Below are 6074 nucleotides of genomic sequence, written 5' to 3' on the forward strand. Positions count from 1 at the left end.
TGCTAATCTTTTCATTGAGTTTATGTTTGTTCTTTTGGAAATTCATTTTAATCCATATTTCCTTTTTTCCACATCTCTGCTTTTATTTAACTCATCTAGCTGTGCTTTTTAACTTATTTAGTTCGCTTTTTTTCATATAATATCATATTTAAGGTCTGAGTTGCAACCTTTTATCTTTAATCTCTCTACTAACTTTTCTCCTTTTCTTCCAGATTTACTATTTTATTCCATCTTGCTTCTAGATAAACACAGCCTCTGATAACCGCCTTGGATGCATCCCACACTATTTCATTTGAGACCGATCCTTTATTTTCATAAAAGTAGTGCCTTATTTTTTTTTCTTTGTAATTCTTTTTTCTGTCTTTTCTCATTTTTTCCATACTATATTTTATATCTCCATCTATATTATTTCTCCTCTACTCCTGAACGTGGCAACCAACGGGCATGGTCCAATCCATTCCTTATAATGCTTCTATTTTCTCGCTGTGCAATTACTTCCTTTATTTTTTAGCAAAAAATATATAGTCTATATAAGTATATTTTTTATGTCTATTTGAGAAGTAAAGGTTGTTGAGGCTCACCCAGTTCATTATACATAAGCTTACAAGATTCTCCATTTTAATATTTCATGTCCCTAACCATATTGTAGTCTCCCATACCAGCGGTCTCCTGGAGAAAAAACTTTGAGTCTGCCTAACTGTTTATCCATAAACCTTTTCTGTTTCTTATTTGGGGTATATAAATTCATTATTGTTATTTGAACTATTTAGTTTCCTTTAACAATAATCCAACGCCCATTCTGGTTCTGACTAAGTTCCTAACTGAAAAAATCAATGCTCTCTCTTAGTCAAAAATAGCAACACCATTTCTTTTACATTGCATCGAAAGATTCCCAGCAATTTTCCACCCTGGCATTCTTATTAAATCTTCTGCATCTATCTTCTTTTTATGGGTCTCTTTAGCTACAAAACTGACGGTTTATTTAATAAACCTGTAAGTTTGTATCTCTTGGGAGTCTGAGCTTAGGCCATTTATGTTAATTGAAGCTATTTTACCTTACTGCACATCATTTGTAACTGTACTTTTATTTTTTCAGAACCCCTGCTGTTTGTACATTTTCAAATTTTTTTCTCCTCTATCCTTCCTGTTCCTCCCTTTTCCAACTGTTCTATGGGGATAAACTTCCCCAATCATGTTGGAGCTTTGTTATGGGCTTCAGCACACTCTCGATCCCCCCCGCATTCTATTACTTCTTAATATTATTATAAAAAAATTACCAGCAAAACCCCTTTCTCCAATTGTGTGGGATTTTCTAATACAGGTCCTTCTATTTTTTTTTAATTTCTTCTTCTGTTCTGGTTGCTTATTCACAACCGCGGTTATTTACATTCTTTAGTTTCTGGGCATTTAGCCAATACACTTGTTTAGCTCTAAAATAGGGCCGTGTTATTTTTTTTGCCATTAATCTGTTAATAAACTTCTTTAAAACTATATTAGTTTATTAGTCTTTATTAAAGTTATAGTGGTAAGTTATTAGTAATAGTGTGGTAAAGTTAAGACAGACAGAAAAACAGCTTTTATTCTAACTGAAGAAGTCTTTACTCCTTGGGTCCAGACTCTGCTTTTTTTCCTCCTTAAGCTACGGCATCTGTTTCAAGACAATGTATTTTTCTCCGAATCACTTTCATCAGAAGTTGGTTTTCTTCTTTGTATGAATGTTTTCATCAAGTCAGGCTTTGTGTGTTCTCTTCCCTTTGCTTCGCCTTTCTTTGCATATCTCCATTGTTGTTCTAACTGGCCTTTCTCTGCCCGTTTGAAATTGCCTTGTTTAGATTTCAAAAGGAACCCAGCTTTTCTCTTCTGCCATTTCTGGGCAAACTTCTCCAGCTTCTTCAGGGTCTGCATGATTTTATTTTATCTTTTTCAATATCTTTCCAGACCCCTTTCTGCCTCTCCATAGTTGCCTTCTTTCAAAGGTCTCAAATGCCTGCTCTTTTAGCTCCAAAATGGATTCGGTAAACATTTTGGTTTTGCTGCTTAGCTTTCAAGGCCCCAACCAACCGCTTGCTTTATATAGCTTTTAATGAGTTTAAATTACCTCACCTGACTCATGCTGAGGCTTTGTACCCATGTTCGAGTTAATCTTTTAATTAGGTTGTTGAGATTTCTGTTTGATCTGGCTATATTTTCATTCTTTTGTTGGTATTTTATTTATTTCTGCCGGAGGTATCTCGATTTGCGACTAGCCGGTGTCGCACATGCGCAGGAAGCCAAACATGTGCAACATGACCTGGTAGTTATGGGAGATTTCATCTTCCCTGATGAGTGGTAGGAGACAAATTCTTCAAAGCGTCTGAAGTCGTGACCTGCCTGGTTGACAACTTTCTTCATCAAATGGTGGAGGAAGGTACAAGGGTCTCAGCCATATTCAGCTTAATATTAACTAACAGATTGTTGATGGGGTGAAGGTGGTGGGAACCTTAGGGGGAAGCGACCATGTCATCCTAGAATTCTTTTTGCTCTGGGGAACCAAGAAAGGTTATAGCCACAATTCTCAGTTAGATTTTAATAGGGCAGATTCAATAATCTTAGAGGTATGATGAGAGTCATTCCATGGACAAGACTGCTGAAAGGGAAAGGAACAAGTGAAGGGTTGGGCTCTCCTGAAGCTCTTGCAAGCTCAAACCATCACTATTCCAACACTACAAAAACATGGTAGGGAAGCCAGGAAGACACAGTGGTTTACCAGAGAACTCTACGATGAGCTGAACAAGAAAAAGGAAATGTTCACGCAATGGTGGGACAGACATACCTCTGAAGAAGAGGGTTGCTCGGCACTGTAAGTCACCCATCACAAAGCTCACAGTGAGTTGATGCTGCCCAGGAAGGCTTGCTACAATGAGAAAAGCTTTTGAGATTGTGAAGAGAAAGAGAAAGGAGGCAGGAAGCCCTCTGTTGGGTGAAAGTGGAGCAATCTTGGCTGAGGACAGAGAGAAAGCAGAAAGGCTCAGTGCTTATTTTGCCTCAGTTTTTTTCCCTGAAGAAGAGAAAGGGCTCATCTGGAGATGGCTGCAGACAAGACCCAGCATCCAGGCATGGACCAAGAGACAGCTGAGAAGCACTTGGCTGCACTGGATGAGGACAAATCCCTTGGGCCCAAGACCTATCCGGAGAGCTTGCCAAGCCTTTCGCCCTCAACTCACAGACACCTTGGCAGACAGGACACATGCCTTTAAGAATGGGAGAGGGCAAACATTAACACTGAAAGGTGGGGATAATTCAGGAAACTATAGGCCAGTCAGTCTGACTTCTGTTCCCGGGAAGCAACTGGAGCAGATTTTAAAGGGGTCAATCTGCAAGCATTTGAAGGACAACTTGGTGATCTGGGGAAATCAGCACAAATTTGCCCCCAACAGATCCTGCCAGACCAACCACATTTCCTTCTATAATTGAGTGACAAACTTACTGGATCGAGGGAATGCTGTCAGTTTTGTTTACCTAGGGCGCTTCCAAGATCGTGCCGTTTTAGGTCTTCACGCCGCCAAGAGGCGGGCGGGCGCAGAGTTCGCTCGCGATGCAAGCATACGCGAACGGGAGAAGCTGAGGTCGGTAGACGGCAGGGCGGCTGCCCGCGATGGAGTCAGCTTCTGCGCCTTTCGCTTTATTGTAGCCACGCTTTCAGGTGAGTCTTCGCCTGACGCTGCCCTCCGGACCCCTGGAGGTCGGAGGACAGTGTGTGGGCGGGCTGGCGACGCCCGCAGGCTTAACGCAGGGAGGACACCGCGGGAGTGGGCAGGAGATTTGGAGACAGCGCCCCGGGCGGGCAGCTGTTCAAGCACTGCCGCAGGGAAAACGCCTTCCCAACAACAACCCTTTAAAGGGTTGTTGTTTAGGCAGCTTGACGCCGCCTCTGGGGAGGGAAGAAGAGTTGGTCACCGCTGCTGCGCTGCAGCAGCGGGCGCCAGTAGAACGGCGGCCTGGGGGGTTTCTTTGGCGCCTCTAGGCCGGGCTCATTGGCAAATGGGCCGTGCGGAAATGGCCCTAGATTGGGAGAGCTGCACTCAAAGAGTAGTCATCAATGACATTACATTGGAATGGAGGGAGGTGTCCAGTGGAGTGCCACAGGGCTCGGTTCTGGGCATGCCACTTTTCAAAATTTTGTATAAATGATATGGATTAGGTTGTGGAAAAACTATTCATTAAATTTGCAAATACCAAATTGGGAGGAGCAGCAATCACACCAGAAAATAGAGGTAGAATTCAACAAGACCTGAACCCACTGGAAAAGTGGATGGTTATGAACAAGATGCAATTCACCAAGGATAAGTGCGTAGTTGTACATCTGAGTAACAAAAATGAGAGACATCCATGCTGGATGGGGGATGCAGTATTGAATACCAGTGTGGAAAGGAAAGGAATTAATAATAGGAAAGGAATTAATAATAAAACTGCAAAGATTGGCATGCCCTTATATAAAGCAGTGGTGCGACCGCACTTGGAGTACTGTGTTCAGTTCTGGTCGCCACATCTCAAAAAGGATATCGAAGAGATAGAAAAAGTGCAGAGAAGGGCAACAAGGATGATTGAGGGACTGGAGCACCTTCCTTATGAGGAGAGGCTGAAGCATTTGGGACTCTTTAGTTTGGAGAGAAGACGTCTAAGGCCATTGCTTTCACATCCTGCATGTGAGCTCCCAAAGGTATCTGGTGGGCCACTACAAGTAGCAGAGTGCTGGACTAGATGGACTCTGATCTGATCCAGCTGGCTCTTCCTTATGTTCTTATGTTCATATATTCTAATGTTCCTCCAAATTAATTTTTTTTTTCCCTTGGGGAAGGGGTCAGACCCTTTGGCTTCAGAATTTTCTGATATATAATTTTACATTTCTACTTAGTGCCCTCAAAAAGCCTGATGGCAAAACTCACAGATAAGTCTATCAATACCCAGCTTGGGAAATAGTGTCAGGATCATGCTGGTTACTACATGATTGCTCTTTGGGTATAATAACCTACTTGTGCCTTTTTCTGCTGCTTCTGCTGAGACCTGGCTCCTGCCAGGAGGTTGGCAGCGCAGGGGCCTGTCTGTAAGCAAAAGGCCCATGGGTCTTTGAAGTGCATTCCTGCTTTCTGTCACTAGGCAGTGAGATAACTGCTGCATTCTGTAGTCAAAGCTATGCCAAAGCTGCTGGGAATCACACAAAACGGGGGGGGGGGGGCGGGGGCTGAGCTACTATTATATCTTTGATAATTTTCCTGTGTTTCTCAGAAATGGCTTTAGCCAGCTGGGTACCTGCTTTGCTGATTCTTAATAAAGACTCCTATTACCAATTCCAGAGTCTGTTTAATTATCAAAATCAGCCGACCTAACAAGTAGCAAGGAAGCTGTTTACTGTCCAAGAAGAACCACCTTAAGAAGCATATTGAACATACTTGGGGTAAGATGGGAATAATGCACATGAAGGGACAATAGTTTCACCACTGGCTGGATTTAGGCCTGGCAGCACTGCCAGAGTATCCACAAGGGACAGACTTGCTAGGTTTTCTGCTTCAACAGGAGACATCCCACTTCTGAGACTTCCTGCTGCTGCCCAGCTGTGTAGTGAGAGATGGTAGGGGGAGAAGTGCAGCTATTGGTGTTGCTGTGCCACAATAATGTCACTTCTGTGATGTCATTGCAGTGCCATGGATACTCTATGGCTAAACCATGATAGAACATTCCTGGGAATGAGATGAAGTCACTTCTGGTCATCCCAGAAGTGCTATCATTGCAGCACCAACAACATCTTATTTCACTGGTATGGCCCTAGTAAACTGGGTGAGTCTCCCATATATGAAAGTGGTTGCTGGACCAGATGGACTGCTCATCTACTCCAACAAAGTTTTTTCTTATGTTCTTAAATGCCCTAAAGCCCTAAAAATCACAGTAGAAAGGCCTGCACTCCATATGACAACTGGCCAGCTAACTCAGCCCCATTCTGGCCCCATTCTGTGAACATTTCTACCCAGCCAAGGTGCTTTCCAGGAGAAGAAACAACCAAATCAGGTATGTTCAGCCACCTTCCCACTCTATGAATG

This window comes from Sphaerodactylus townsendi, linkage group LG12, assembly GCF_021028975.2.
Source record: "Sphaerodactylus townsendi isolate TG3544 linkage group LG12, MPM_Stown_v2.3, whole genome shotgun sequence".
Classification (NCBI taxonomy): Eukaryota; Metazoa; Chordata; class Lepidosauria; order Squamata; family Sphaerodactylidae; genus Sphaerodactylus; species Sphaerodactylus townsendi.